This window comes from Ranitomeya variabilis, chromosome 1 (assembly GCF_051348905.1).
Source record: "Ranitomeya variabilis isolate aRanVar5 chromosome 1, aRanVar5.hap1, whole genome shotgun sequence".
Classification (NCBI taxonomy): domain Eukaryota; kingdom Metazoa; phylum Chordata; class Amphibia; order Anura; family Dendrobatidae; genus Ranitomeya; species Ranitomeya variabilis.
The window spans coordinates 348451298-348465702 of record NC_135232.1 but is presented as its reverse complement, the minus strand read 5'-3'; the positions used below and the strand labels follow the sequence as shown (position 1 = coordinate 348465702).

The 14405-nt window shown below is 41.5% G+C and overlaps 1 protein-coding gene across 2 annotated transcripts in view; it reads right to left on the bottom strand.

The window, feature by feature from the left end:
* Positions 1-13932, bottom strand: part of LRRC2 (leucine rich repeat containing 2) — a 611884-nt gene extending 597952 nt beyond the window's left edge. For both annotated transcript variants that reach the window (XM_077280930.1, XM_077280929.1), the window contains exon 1: positions 13828-13932. The gene's annotated coding sequence lies outside the window, so the exon portion shown is untranslated. The remainder of the gene's footprint in view (positions 1-13827) is intronic.
* Positions 13933-14405: the final 473 nt, after the last annotated feature.

Below are 14405 nucleotides of genomic sequence, written 5' to 3'. Positions count from 1 at the left end.
CTACTCAACCAGGCAGAATGTACAGTATCTTTTGCATGGTTTTGAGCAACAATGGAGTAATTACAGGATAGGTTCCAGAGAGTGTCGAGGTGTGTGGAGTGTGTTACTCAGGTGACAGGCAGTGCTACAGAGCTCAGGTAAAGGCCTTATTGTGGCAATTACCATGTTCTAGTATGTGTAAGGCTGCAGCCTGAATAGGTCTGAGGAGTGTATTAACACAGTCTCTTAGATGTGCTTAAAATGTTCATAAACTGGCCAAAGCGCCACCACCATTTTTTTAGGACCCAAATTTAGAAAATGTAAGGGAAGCAACAGTTTAATAAAAAGACTGAAGTCTCTAATTTAGGAACCTGGAAAAGTCAGCAATGGTCTTTGTCCATCACCGTACAATGTAAAGTGCTAATGAATATGTATGCTATATCTAACTAACAATTTGTGAACAGACATATACTGACAAGGGACAACTGAACGTTGAGCTGTGACAACTAATTGGACATGGTTGCTGACTGTTGTCTGTGCAACTGCAGGTTGTAGACAGGAGGCATCAGCATCTCCTTCCTGGACAGCAGATTGGGAAGGATGTAAAACAGGGTAAGAAACAGTGGTTTCACCACCAGACACAAGTGTTGTCCCATGCGTTTCCCAGGCGTTCCTTCCACCTATAGGGGTACTGTGTATATGAGCAGTATATGGCGTATGCTAACAGAGGTGTTATATCAAATTTTCTTTTATAAAAGGGATGTGGGGGTAAGTATTTTGAACTAGCAGCATATATATAGAGCATGTTTCATTACTCATATTATTATTCTGTGTATGGCTGAAACCTGAAGAATTGTGTTGAGCATATTAATGCATTCATGCACCAAAATGTCCAAGTGCAGAACCAAAACCCACATCAGGCTACCAGATACATGCTTAAAAGAGACCGTGAGAAGGGCCACACAATGAAAACATTATAATAGAATATATAGAGTTTGAGAGTAGAAATTTGACCTTTGTACACTGTACAAAGGTTTCCAAAAATTAACCCAAGGGGTCTGTATCAAACACTCTGGGTGATGCCTTGATGGGGACATCACAGTATATTTTGAAGTTATTACAAGAGGTATATAAAAAAAATCATAATTTCCTATTGGTTTAATAAATAACGTATCTTTATCTAATATTTGTGCGACTGGCGCAAAGCCAGAAAAGAAACGCAAACGCGACTATTTACTTATAATTTTCCACAACTACTTGTCCACAAGTGAGAGCACGCTTTAGGTGTAGCGCAGGGATGGCACACCGGGAAAAATAGTGCCGGCTGGAAACAGAGTATCGTCGGGCAGCCACAGCCAAGAAACCACGGAGAGACTGTGTCCCCACAAGCCTAAACAACAACATCTCCACAGCTAGCAACTTGGCAATGTGCGTGTTTAGTTTTTGTGCTTGTGGGTGCGTGGGTTGGCATTTACACTTCCATTCATAGATCTGGGGCACAGACAACTGGACGCTTGGCTGGGATAAACAAGTGGATGGGATTGTTGTGTCATGTGTCGCTGCAACCACAGCTTATGAGCAGGAGGTATGAGTACCTGCTTCCTGGCCAACAGATTTCGAAGGACGGATCACAGGTGACATGGCAGTGGTTTGACCTGCAGACACTGATTTGGTACTTTGTTGTTCCACTCACTGACTAGGGTGCTTGGCTGCCATGTGTGTACGCATACTGGTGGTGCTCTGGTTGCCTTTGCCCTGGCCTCTGCTCAGCTTCATATGGCAGATGCTACAGATGACAATGTTTGGTTCAGAAGGACTATCCCCAAAAAAATTCCAGACAGAGGATGTACTCCATCTTGCCTTGACTTGGGGCACAGAGGGATTATTCTTGGCAACCGTTGACACACTTTGCACTCTGCTCAAACCAGTAGCCCTTGGTGCCTTTGTTGGAGCTAGGTATCCACCTTCCTCCTCTGTGCTGCTGTGTTGGTTATGCATACCCACGGTCCAGGTCGGATCACTGGACTCATCATCGACCACCTCGTCATCCATGTCATCCTCCTTCCGTGTTGATATTGTTGGCTGGCCAGATGGCAACTGTGTCTCACCATCATCAGCCTCCACCTCTTGAGCTGGTATATCAAGTGGCTGAAAGTGGCTTTCTTCTGTCCGTGTGTTTTCAAATATTTGGCCATGAAAAGACAATACCTCCTCACATTCCTCTTCAATGTTGCGCATTGAGCAGCCAAAGGCAACCAAAGGATCATATGTACCAAACAGATAATCAGAGTGGCCAAGCATGGGGTCAAATGTTTCCTTTGAATGCTGAGGGGGAAGGAAGTAGGAACAGGTTGAGGATTGGATGACCCAGCATTCTGTTTATCGACAGTTGACTGTGTGGTCGTGGAGGATTGGGTGCTACTAGAAAATTTCATTGAGGCCTTATCTGCCATCCAAGACAGTATCTGCTAATGCTCTTCTGGCTTCCAGACACATTTACGTTCCAGACCGGGAATTTTCACCAGGAACATAGATGCATCAACCTTCTTCTGTCTCCCAGACTCAGTGCCTTGTTGGGCACCACTGACAACCCCATGCAAATTTTCAATGTCCCTGTCCCTTCACAACAGTCTTTTTGGGAATTTGGGTTTTTGTGACATAGACGCAGATGTTCAGATGCAGATATTGTGGATCAAGGAGTAGTTTGTGCTTTATGGAAGTTAGCACTACAGCCTAGTACTTCTTTGTGTTTTAAAAACAGGAGGACTGTCTGCAATGTAAAAAAAAATTGGCCTGAGTGTAACGCCGAATATTTTGCCCTCCAGTCACCACAGAAGACAACAGAGCTGGCTCCGTGTCAGTTGTGCAGTAACATGTGTGCTACTCGGTGTGCAAACAGCACTGTAAAGGCAAAAAAATTGACCTGAGTCTAACACCGAATATTTAGCTCTTCAGTCACAACAGAAGACAATGGAGCTGGCTGCGTGTCATTTGTGCAGTAACATGCATGCTCTACAGTGTGCAAACAACACCGTAAAGGCAAAAAAATTGACCTAAGTTTAATGCCGAATATTTTGCTCGCCAATCACCACAGAAGACAACTGAGATGGCTGCGTGTCAGTTGTGCAGTAATGTGCGTGCTATTCGGTGTGGAAACAGCACCGTAAAGGCAAAAAATTGGCCTGAGTTTAACATCGAATATTTTGCTCACCAGTCACAACAGAAGACAACGGAGCTGGCTGCGTGTCAGTGGTGCAGTAACGTTCGTGCTATTCGGTGTGCAAACAGCACCGCAAGAGAAAAAAAATTGCCCAGCAGGGGTAAATGTGACCCCAAAAATAGCTGGGAAAACTGTCACTGCTCCCTGACCTTATACAGTACTTTCAGCAAAGAGCTGAGATATTGAGGTACTATGTATGTACTGTAACTCTCCTGCCTGTCTCCCTTTATGACTAATACACTATTTCTTTAAACATTGCTATGGATTATCCTTCTCGAATAAAAATCATGGCTTCCACTGTGCCAATAAATATAAACACCCATCGGACATTCTGATACCAATGACCTTTAATCTAGGCTTTTCATTATCACTCAATTCACTGTAGCAATTAACCAAGGAATTATATATTAACAAGATATGCTCTAAAAGCAAAGACTAATCTCAGGGCTGTTCATAAAAATAATATGCCTTGAATAAATAAGAGCGAATAAAGGATTTATTCAGAAAGCACACGTTGCGGATTTCAATTGTATTAAGCTAGCGCTAGAACACATTCTACTTTTTCTAAAGCTTGTTAAAATGCCCATAATATGCATAAAACATAAAAGTGTGCAGAGATAATGCCAACATTCATTAATGAGTCCATTATATTAGTCAACGTCCTATTGATAAGGTAGATTATATCCCCATAGCTGGTGGATTTTTATCTTACATCATAACTAATTACTGTTTTGTAAATTTTCAACATGAAATATTCTTTTCTTCTTTCATTTTGTAAAACTCTGGTTCTGTCTGATCCAGTCATTTGGGATCCATGACTACAATGACTTGTTAATGTGTCATTATAATGATAATCACTAGTAATGATGCCTCCATGAAGTGCAAACAAATGAATTTCCTTTAATTGACTTTTCATTAGCAATCTTGAAAGGAAAGCATGTCAGCGCTGATATAAGTTGTGTCTCTGGTACTTTAGCTGAATTCTAGAGCAGTTAATTAATGTTCTTATAGCTCACGTCCAGTATTACCCTTGTTATCTGGTCCATACATGTAGAAAAATATATAGGGCACTTTATTTAAGAATATTAATGTTTGCTTTGATTGTTTTAATGTAGTTATAATTGTTTATTGAAAATATTAGGATGATCTGAATTTTTCATAGTCTGCTGTTAATCATTATTCATTTGATAATATTAATAACATAATCATTATTAGAAATATTTTTTGTGTACTTGTATATTTCTATCTTCTTGCATATGGACAGGAAACATTGGTTGTAATGAAACAACTTTGCCCCATTGATTCTTTTTTCTTCTGTAACACAACAAAATGATCTTATTTAATTTGCTATATATTTTTCCGCCATTAATTACAAAGACAAGATACCGTAAGTGCATTGCGATGTACATTTGGAAGTTGAAAGGAGAGCAGCAGCCATGTGGGCAAAGTCACAGTTTGTCGGGAATGGAAAACTTGTCTGAATGCGGCATCATGAAATATTGCACTGGGCTGCTGCCATAGGAGACTCACAGCAATCATATACAATTTAAGAACAATTAAAATTGGGAAACGAGTATAAGAAGAGAGGTCTGATGACAGTTGTACTATGCTGTAGGGCAAGGTTAAGGGTAAGTTCACACTGGGTGCTTTTGCAGCATTTTTATCAGCAGCAAAACCTGATTTCTTGGCAGGAAAGAAGCTGTGGCAAAAATATATGCTTTGTGCATTTTTAATGTGTTTTTGTTTGCGTTTTTAATGCATTTTTGTTTGCGCATTTGTTGTGTTTTTTGCACGTTTTTTCATGCCTTTTGGGGGCTAAGGCTGTGTGCACACTATGCGGAATTGGTGCGGATCCGCAGCAGATTTTTCCGCGCAGAAACGCTGCAGTTCCACACAGTGATTTACAGTACAATGTAAATCAATAGGGAAAAAAAGCTGTGCTAATGGTGCAGAAAAATCCGCACTGAATCCGCTGCGGATTGAAAAGAAGTGCATGTCTCTTCTTTTGTGTGGAACTGCGCGTTTCTGCACCATTCCATTATAGAAATCCGCAGTGGTCAAAACCGCAGAAAATCCGCACAAAATCCGCATTAATTCCACATCAGAACCGCAGCAAATCCGCACCTGCGGTTTCTGCCAGGAGATGCGGATTTTGTGCGGAAAATTCTGCACCCCAATCCGCAACATGTGCACATAGCCTTACTTGTGCATGCTAATAAAGTTGAGTGCCCCCAGAGAAAAAAACTACTTCCTGTAGAACCATACCTCTACATCCTTTGAAAAGCTGGTAATTCATGTGCCGCTACAGTAAAATCACACTGACAGGTTAGAATAGAATAGATATATACACATAGAATACATATGTACTGTATATAGATGTCAGTGACACACACATAGCAGCCTCGGTAGTGTAAAATCACAGCAGGAGCCGAAAGGATAGAAGAGATGGATTACACACAGTAAATACAAATACTGTAGGAACAGGTAGATATAAAGATGTCAGTGATAAATACAATTATTGCAGTGTGTATGCAGCTTACTGTACATGTAATTAATTAATCAAAGATTATTTAAAAAAAAAATGGCATGGGCTCCCATGTAATTTTCATAGCCAGGAGAGGGAAAGCTTACAGCTGGGGGCAGATGTTTATAGCCTTGGAAGGAGGAAATACCCATGGAGCTTCTCAAGTTACTAATATCAGCTCACAACTGTAAACTTAGCCTTTACTGGCTATTAAAATGGGGAACTCTAAAAAAATGATGTTAGGTCCCCCTATAATTAATAACCAGCAAAGACTATGCAGACAGCTGCAGACTGATATTAATAGCCTAGGAAGGGGCCATTGATACTGGCCCCCCAGGCTAAAACATCAGCTCTCAGCCACCCCAGAAAAGGAGCATCTGTAAGATGTGACAATTCTGGCACTTAGTCTCGCTCTTCCCACTTGCCCTGTAACGGTGGCAAGTGGGGTAATAGTTGGTGGGGTTGATGTCACCATCAGGTAACATTAAGCCCTAAGGTTGGTAATGGAGAGGCATCAATAAGACGCATCCATTTCTAACCCCATATTCACATTGTAAGAAAACACAGACACCAAGAATAAAGTCCTTTAATTGAAAAAATGACACAGACTCCTTTAATATTCTTAATTAAACCATACATACAAGATCGCCAAATTCCACCGAAGGCCACGATCTCCTGTAATAAAGCTAAAATAATAAAACAACAATATCCCTCACCTCTCGGTCATTCTGTCCCACGCTGTAATCCATGTCTGGGGGATAATTAGTTTTCAACCTGGACAGTGCCAAGATGCGACTGTACAGGCTGAGAACCACCACAGTGAAATTCTCCTGCTGAACTCTCCTCTGCACCGTGCAACTTTCTCACAGTGCTAGCAGGGAACTCACCAAGGTCACCTCAGTTCAGCCCGGCTGGGAATGGAGCCTCAGTGATGTAACCGCTAGTCACTGAGGCTGCACTCGCAGCAGCTCATTCACCAGTGGTTCTCAGCTTTCTCATCTTGGCACCGTCCATGTTGAAAACTAATTATCCCCCAGACATGGATTATGGTGTGGGACATACTTACGACCTTGTCTAATTCCACCGAAGTGAGGGATATTGTTGTTTTATTATTTTTGGTTTATTACAGGAGATCGAGGGCTTCGGTGGAATTAGACAAGGTTGTAAGTATGGTTTAATTGAGATTATTAAGGAGTCTGTCATTCATTCAATTAAAGGACTTTTTTCTGGCTGTGTCTTTATTTACCATATAGGATTTACCTATATAGGATTAGTAATGGATAGGTGTCTTATAGACACCTCTCCATTACTAAGCCGAGGGCTTGATGTCACCTGACAATAGAAAGGTGACATCAACTCCACAAATATTAACCCCACTTGCCACCGCTATAGGGCAAGTGGGAAGAGCTGGGAAAAGTACCATTAAATAGATGTGCCTTTTCTGGGCAGCTGCAGGCTGCTATTTTTAGGCTGAGGGAGCCAATATCCATGGCCCCTTACCAGCCTAAGAATACCATCCTCCAGCTGTCTGGTTTTGCAAAGTTGGTTGTAAAATAATGGGGGGACTCCTCGCCGTTTTTTAAAATTATTTAAAGTTTTAAAAAAACAGCGTGGGGACCCCTCTATTCTTCATAGCCAGCCATGCTGAAGCTGACAGCTGAGGGTTGCAGCTCCCAGCTGTGAGTTTTGCCTGGCTTATTTTTTTTATATATTTATTTACCGCACTGAAGCAGCTGATGAATAGTCCCATCATCAGCTCCTGCTCTCACTGTTATTAGCGGCAGCAGGTGTTGGATGATGGGAGCAGTTGTCCCATCAGCTGACTCCAGTGACCGGAGGTAAACTTTATACCTCCGATTAAAGCTGAGCGCTCACGCTGTCTTCTGACAGCTTGGGAACCGTGACTCTCTGACCAACAGGGATGACCACCGATCACAAGCGGTGTTTGCCGTGCTGCAGTGCACATTACAGGGCAGCAAACACTGGATGTTTAAGCTCCCCATTCAAATGACTGGAGCCCGGGCCCAGGTCTGGGTACTGTTCTGCTATGCTACCCAAACCCAAACTTTTTGTAACTGTTCGTCTGAACCTGCCGGACCCAAACTTCCAGGTGTCCGCCCATCTCTACAGAGCGGGATCACATGACAAACTAAAAATGTCTAAATGTGTAAATGGCAGTGAAGGTGTGATGGATTTGCAATATGTTTTTTTTCTCCAACACAAAACATCTTTCCTTTTCAAAGGTGTATAGAGAGTTCACCTAGTAGTTGATAGAAAGATACCATTATTTAAAGTATTTATCTCAGAGAATCCCTCCTACAGAAAAGATGTCACTATAGTAAATGGCTGTATGCATATATAGGGGCATGATGATGGCAAAGAGTGCGGCAATGGGCAGGCCTGCATGGGAGGAGAGCTCAACGAAGCCCACACCTATTTCAGCTGGATGTGTGTCCGAGGATGCATATTTAGCTTCAACGCATTGCAGCACAGAGACATGTCATCACCATGGACTGCAATTCATACCACCAGCCAATCACAGTCCGGCAGCTGATGTCAGCTTGCTCTTCATGTGTGGCGCACGGCAGTAGCGTCATGTGCCGACTGTGGCAAACAAGCTGGCTTAAGGTGCTTGTTTCCTCTACACTGGCTTTGGAAGAGGATGACGCATTCTTTTTTAATCTTATTGGAGAAGAGCAACAGAGCATTATGACAGGGGCCAAGAATGAAGGACATTATTAACCGCTTTACGACCTTAGATGTATCCATAAGTCAAGGTCACCTGATATGGATACGTAATGGCAATTTTGTGCCAGGGGGCTTTTCACACGCAATCACCGCAAGGTTTCAGCTGAGTCTGACAGTTGACACATAGAAGTCAGTGGAGACTCTTCTGCCTCATATAGTGAATGGATCCTCTAGGTGTTTCATCTGAATCATGTCACTTGTAGATTTACATGGAAACCTCAAAGTAAGTGGTCAGCATAGAGTGCTAGATAAATGTGATCCCAAACATTATGTAAAATGTTCCCAATAAAAGTCTGCACTCAGGTCCATCATCTGTCAATGGAAATATAGGGAGTTTCCATGATACTGGAAGCACAAAGTCTCTGGAAAAGTGAAATGGCTCCTCGCCTCCCCCCAAAAGAAATTCAGCAAGTTCTGTGCTCCCAAATCCAAATGCCCTCCTCCCTTCTAAACCCCACTGTGTGCCTAAACCACATTTAGCATGTACATATTTGGCATTTCTGTAGTAATGAGAGTCTGTCTAATTTATGGGTGCATGTCTCCAGAAGCATGAGCTGGGCATAACGTACTCATCACTAAAACGTACTAGTCACTACAACAGCAATTTGCAACTTTCATTCGGCAACATCCACTGCTGCTTGTTTCTGGAAAACACCCATTGAGTCAAAATCATCACTATACCTGTAAATAAATTCCCAAAGGGTTATACTTTCCCAAATGGGTCACTTGAGGGGGGATTCTGCTCTTCAAGACTCAGGGGCTCTGTATATGGAGTTCGCAAATGATTCTAGTAAAATCTGCACTCTAGGAGGCAAATAGCGCTCCATCCCTCCTGAGTCTCACCAAGTGACATTCAGCAGAAATTGTGGGACAAATTTTGTGCCATTTTTACCTATTTCCCAGTGTGAAAATATAAAATCTGGGGTTAAAAAAATTTTGGTGGTAAAAATTTAATTATTTTTTTCTTCACTGCCCAATGGTATAAAATTATGTGACCCACCTGTGGTGTTAATATGATCACTGCACCCCTAGATGAATTCATTAAGTGGTGTATTTTGCAAAATGATTTCTCTTATTGGGTATTCTGCTGTTCTAACACCACAGGGGCTCTGTGATTGTGATATGGCACCCGCAAACCAGTCCAACAAAATGTGAACTCCAATATGGTGCTTCTTCCCATCTGAGCTTTGCACTGTGAATCAAAAGTAGTTTTGAACCACATGTGGGGCATTGAAGTACTCAAGAGAAATTGCACAACAAATTTTGGATTTTGGTTCCATGTTCTCCAGTTTCTAAAATAACATTTTTGGGGAAAAATTAGATTTTTTCATTTTCACAGCTCTACATTATAAACTTCTGTGAAGCACCTGAGGGTTCAGGGTGCTCACTGCACATCTAGGTATATTCCTTGAGGGGTCTAGTTTCCAAAATGTTGTCACATTCTATTGTTTAGGCACATCAGAGGCTCTCCAAAAGTGAAATGATGTCTGCTAATTATTCCAGCAACTTTTGCTTTCAAAAAGTCAAATGGTGCTACTTCCCTTACAAGCCATGCTGTGCATCCAAACAGTAGTTTTCCTCCACACCTGCAGACAAGTCCTTCAAAATCTGTGTTCCAAAAGTTACTCCTTCCTTTCTGAGCCCCGCCATGCACTTATACATCAGTTTTTCTCCATATATGGGGTATCTGCATACTCAGAAGTAAGACATTGCTCAACAAATTTTGGGGTCCATTTTTTCATGCTACCTTGTGGAAATAAAAAAATTGGAACTAAAAGAAAATTTTTGTGGTAAAAGTGTGATTTTTTTCATTTTCACATCTCTGTGTTATAAAGGTATGTGAAGCACTTGGCCTTTCAAGGTGCTCACAACACATCTAGATAAGTTCTCTGAGGAGTCTAGTTTCCAAAATGGCATCACTTAAACCATAATAAACTTCTTGAAAGTGAACTTGAATGCCTCGAGGGTGCAGTTTTTAGAATGATGTAACTTTTTTGTATTTTCTGTCATATAGACCTCTCAAGGTCACTTCAAATGTAATGTGGTCGCGAAAAATGGTTTTGCGAATGTTATTTATCAACTATTTTGTGTAACATAACTCTCTGATTTAAGGGCATAAAAATGAAAAGTTTGAAAATTGCAAAATTTTCTAAATTTTTGCCAAATTTCCGTTTTTTTCACAAATAAACACAAGTCATATTAACAAAATTTTACCACCATCATGAAGTACAATATGTCACAAAGAACAATCTCAGAATTAGTGTTGAGCGATACCTTCCGATATTCGAAAGTATCGGTATCGGATTGGATCGGCCGATACCGGCAAAATATCGGATCTCGCCAATACCGATACCCGATACCAATAAAAGTCAATGGGACACAAATATCGGAAGGTATCCTGGATGGTTCCCAGGGTCTGAAGGAGAGGAAACTCTCCTTCAGGCCCTGGGATCCATATTCATGTAAAAAATAAAGAATAAAAATAAAAAATATGGATATACTCACCCCTCCGGCGGACCCTGGACCTTAGCGATGTAACCGGCAGCCTCCGTTCCTAAGAATTCAGTGAGTTTAGGACCTGCGATTACGTCGCGGCTTGTGATTGGTCGCGTGAGCGGTCACATGAGCGGCCACGTGACCAATCACAAGCCATGACGTAATCGCAGGTCCTAAACTCACTGAATTCTTAGGAACGGAGGCTGCCGGTTACATCGCTAAGGTCCAGGGTCCGCCGGAGGGGTGAGTATATCCATATTTTTTATTTTTATTCTTTATTTTTTACATGAATATGGATCCCAGGGCCTGAAGGAGAGTTTCCTCTCCTCCAGACCCTGGGAACCATACACTGGGAACTTCCGATTCCGATTTCCGATATCACAAAAATATCGGAACTCGGTATCGGAATTCCGATACAGCAAATATCGGCTGATACCCGATACTTGCGGTATCGGAATGCTCAACACTACTCATAATCAATCCATTGAAGATTTCTAGAGTTATTACCACATAAAGTAACACTGGTCAGAATTATAACATTTGGCCTGGTCACGGTGGTGCAAACAGCCTTGGGGTGTAAAGGGGTTAATTAAAGGGCTAGGATGATGGACATTATAGGATTTGTCTCTGGAGTTGGGACATTATTTAATAAAGGTCCAGGATAGGGGACATTATTATAGGCAGGTACTCAGGATGGGGGACTTTATTACTGGAAGGGGCCATGATAGGGGACATTATTACAGGATGGAACAAGCATGGGAGACATTATTACAGAAAGGGTCTAGGATGGGGACACTATTAAAGGAAGGGGCTTATGATTGAGGAAATTATTTCTGAAGCGTCTAGGATGGAAAAATGCATTACAGGAAGGGGCCCAGGATGGGGGACATTATTACAGGAAGGGTACAGGATGAAGTACATTACTACATGAAAGGAGCAAACATGCAGGTGGGGGCCCAGGTCTACATTTTGCACTAGAGCCCATAGGACTCTGGAGGTGCGAGTCAGCAGATTACATACCCTGCAACTATGGCTACAGGTAATTGATTAATTCTTTCTTTTGATATATCGTTTCATGCGCCTATATTGCGCTATTCTTACTATGGTGCTAATGGTATATTCCATAGGTGTCTTTATCAGTACTTTACTGTAATCTATCCTTTATATTATAATTCAGTTTGATAGATATCCAAGATTTAAATATACCTTTACTATATACTGTATCTTCATTATAGATATATAGATACTATTGTTATACCATTCCTGATATACTTTAAAATTGTGTGTGGTATGTGTCTGCTTTCTAGTTTCTGGTTTCTATGTCTAATTATTATTATTATAATTATTTATATAGCATTATTAATTCCATGGTGCTGTACATGAGAAAGGGGTTACATACAGAGTTGTAGATATCATTTACAGTAAACAAATTTACAATGACAGACTGGAGCAGAGGGGAGAGGACCCTGCCCTTGCGGACTTACATTCCATGGGATAATGGGGAAGAGACAGAAGGACGGGGGTGCGGCAGCTCTGGTGGTGGTGAGCCGGCAGCTCGAGTGGTGGTGAGGCGGCAGCTTGGGTGGTTGGTGAGGCGGCAGAATGGTTATTGCAGGCTGTAGGCTTTCCTGGACAGATGGGTTTTCCGGTTCTGTCTGAAGGATCCGAGGGTTTTGGATAATCGGGTGTGTTGAAGTGTGGAATTCCAGAGGATGGGGGATATTCGGGAGAAATCTTGGAGGCGATTGTGTGAGGAACGAAAAAGTGTGAAGAATAGTAGGAGGTCTTGGGATGAACGAAGATTACGTGAGGGAAGATATTGGGAGATTAGTTCAGAGATATAGGGAGGGGACAGGTTGTGGATGGCTTTATAGATCAGTGTTAGTAGTTTGAACTGGATTCGTTGGGGAATTGGGAGCCAGTGGAGGGATTTGCCGAGGGGAGAAGCAGGGGAGTAGCGAGGAGAGAGGTGGATTAGCCGGGCAGCAAAGTTGAGGACAGACTGTTACATTATATTAACAGTCTACTATAAATATTTAAATTAAATTGTTATATTATCGTTGATGATTTGTTCCTTTATTGTCACTATTGGTTCTTTTGGACACTAGCAACACCATTGTCTAGGTAGTGCCTTTATGTATACTGTTCTAAAAGCCAATAGATCATTCTTATTTGTTATACAGACAAACATGTTTTGCAGATTAAAAACATTATACATAAAAGGCTAAAGCCAAATTATTTGCTATGGTGTATGATGCAGCTTTACATGGGTGTCTGACCATCCAGCTGTCATTCTAACCATGACTAAACCTGCTGTATAGAGCAGCTGTACAGACGGGATGTTTTTTGGAAAGGTTCTACAGCAGTATTAGCGTAACGTTTAACTTTTACTACAAGAGCAGATGCTTTGAGAGCTGGAACAGAAACATGAATAATTAAAGATTTTTTTTAAACCTTAATTTAATCTGATGTTGATTGAACACAATGCAGACGTAGCAAAGTTGGATTTGTGCAGTGCAAAACAGCAGACCCTTTCTATTAGTACAAACCATTTACATCTAACCATAGAAAGCCAGCCATTATCTGAGAGCTGTCATAATGCAAAATTGATAGAATTAACCAAGAGATGACAGTTACATGACAAAATCAACCCTGCTACATCAGTATAATGTACAAATACACTGCCTACAGCAAACGATATCAGATGACTGCATGCCGGGACAGTAAAATCTGATCCCGCTTCTGACAGACGAAGCAAGATTTGCTATAAGCAACGCATGGACATTCAATTTTCAGTGAATTTAACCTTTCCAAACCACCAGCTTTAATAACACACTTCACACACACACTGCTGACTTACAGTGCACAATAGAAGCCGGAAGTCGAGAGGACGTCTCCTTCCCCATACACTGCACACTGCAGATAGTCAGCTCTCTTGTTTACAGCAGCAGATGCAATAGCTGAGGCATAACTCACAGTCAGCCAGGTCAAGCCTAACAGCGTGACTAGCCTTTTAGATGTACTAATATTCTATATTTGTAAGCTGATAACATGATCTCTGGAAGCCCGAGTGCCAAGGCCTTATGTATGATAAAATATCAGGAGCTTATAAATCAGCATGACTGAAAGGTATGTGGCATCACCAAAGAAGCATCTACGCCATAATGGAGGGATGCTGGAAATGTAAAAAAATATATATATATATATATATATATACAGCAAAGCCATGGATAGATGGTATAAATAATATTGATTCTTTTGTGACAATGCTGTCTGTAAAGATTTAGGATATACTAGGCAGCAAGTCTCTTCTTGAAGTTGATCTGTAGGAAACAGAAAAATAAGTGTGAGAATCTGAGATATTGGGTGTGAGGATGCACTTACAGCTCCTCAGCCTCACGCTGTATTTCCTACCATGTAGCTAACGAGCTGTCAGTC